The 1960-nt window shown below is 41.5% G+C and overlaps 1 non-coding gene across 1 annotated transcript; it reads right to left on the reverse strand.

Moving 5' to 3' along the window:
- Positions 1-680: 680 nt before the first annotated feature.
- Positions 681-788, reverse strand: LOC130971690 (small nucleolar RNA R71). Its single transcript, XR_009082901.1, has one exon. It is a non-coding gene; the product is annotated as a small nucleolar RNA R71 (small nucleolar RNA).
- Between the last annotated feature and the right edge of the window lie 1172 nt (positions 789-1960).

A 1960-nucleotide genomic window follows, 5' to 3' on the forward strand; every position in this document is an offset into this window, starting at 1 on the left:
GCACAATTCGAACTCTATCTCACTAAGTTCGAATTCTTCTCCCTCTTCCTTCTATTTTTCTTTTTCTCTGACACCTCAAGGAATCTCTATACTGTGACATAGAGGATTCCATATTTTCTTGTTCTCTTCTCTTTCATATGAGCAGGAACAAAGACAAAGGCATTCTTGTTGAAGCTGACCCTGAACCTGAAAGGACCTTGAAGCGAAGGCTAAGAAAAGCTAAGGCACAACTCTCTATAGAGGACCTGACAGAAATCTTCAAAGAAGAAGAACCCATGGCAGCCGAAAATAACAACAATGCCAACAATGCAAGGAAGGTGCTGGGTGACTTTACTGCACCTACTCCCGACTTCTATGGGAGAAGCATCTCTATCCCTGCCATTGGAGCAAACAACTTTGAGCTTAAGCCTCAATTAGTTTCTCTAATGCAATAGAATTGCAAGTTTCATGGACTTCCATTGGATGATCCTCATCAGTTCTTAGCTGAATTCTTGCAAATCTGTGACACTGTCAAGACTAATGGGGTTGACCCTGAGGTCTACAGACTTATGCTATTCCCTTTTGCTGTAAGAGATAGAGCTAGGATATGGTTGGACTCACAACCTAAAGAAAGCCTGAACTCTTGGGAAAAGCTAGTCAATGCCTTCTTGGCAAAGTTCTTTCCACCTCAAAAATTGAGTAAGCTTAGAGTGGAAGTCTAAACCTTCAGACAGAAGGAAGGAGAATCCCTCTATGAAGCTTGGGAAAGATACAAACAATTGATCAGAAAGTGTCCCTCTGACATGCTTTCTGAATGGAGCATCATAGGTATTTTCTATGATGGTCTCTCTGAACTATCCAAGATGTCTTTGGATAGCTCTGCTGGAGGATCTCTTCATCTGAAGAAGACGCCTGCAGAAGCTCAGGAACTAATTGAAATGGTTGCAAATAACCAATTCATGTACACTTCTGAAAGGAATCCTGTGAACAGTGGGACAAATAAGAAGAAAGGAGTTCTTGAGATTGATACTCTGAATGCCATATTGGCTCAGAACAAAATATTGACTCAGCAAGTCAATTTGATTTCTCAAAGTCTGTCTGGAATGCAAAATGCATCAGTCAGTACTAAGGATGCTTCATCTGAAGAAGAAGCTTATGATCCTGAGAACCCTTCAATGGAAGAGGTGAATTACCTAGGAGAACCCTATGGAAACACCTATAATTCTTCATGGAGAAATCATCCAAATTTCTCATGGAAGGATCAACAGAGACCTCAACAAGGTTTCAACAACAATAATGGTGGAAGAAACAGGTTTAGCAATGGAAAGCCTTTTCCATCATCTTCTCAACAACAGACAGAGAGTTCTAAGTAGAGCCACTCTGACTTAGCAACCATGGTCTCTGATCTGATCAAAACCACTCAAAGTTTCATGACTGAAACAAGGTCCTCCATTAGAAATTTGGAGGCACAAGTGGGACAGCTGAGCAAGAAAATTACTGAACTCCCTCCTAGTACTCTTCCAAGCAATACAGAAGAAAATCCAAAAGGAGAGTGCAAGGCCATCAACATGACCTACATGGCCGAACTTGGAGAGGAGAAAGAGGCAGTGAACGCCACTGAGGAAGACCTCAATGGACGTCCACTGGCCTCCAATGAGTTTCCTAATGAGGAACCATGGGAATCTGAGGCTCAAAATGAGACCATAGAGATTCCATTGGACTTATTCTGCCTTTCATGAGCTCTGATGAGTATTCTTCTTCTGAAGAGGATGAGTATGTCACTGAAGAGTAAGTTGCTAAATACCTTGGAGCAATCATGAAGCTAAATGATAAGTTATTTGGTAATGAGACTTGAGAGAATGAACCTCCTTTGCTCACCAAAGAATTGGATGACTTGTCTAGGCAGAGATTACCTCAAAAGAGACAAGATCCTGGGAAGTTTTCAATACCTTGTACCATAGGCACCATGACCTTCAAGAAG

The sequence above is a fragment of the Arachis stenosperma genome, chromosome 3 (assembly GCF_014773155.1).
Source record: "Arachis stenosperma cultivar V10309 chromosome 3, arast.V10309.gnm1.PFL2, whole genome shotgun sequence".
Classification (NCBI taxonomy): Eukaryota; Viridiplantae; Streptophyta; class Magnoliopsida; order Fabales; family Fabaceae; genus Arachis; species Arachis stenosperma.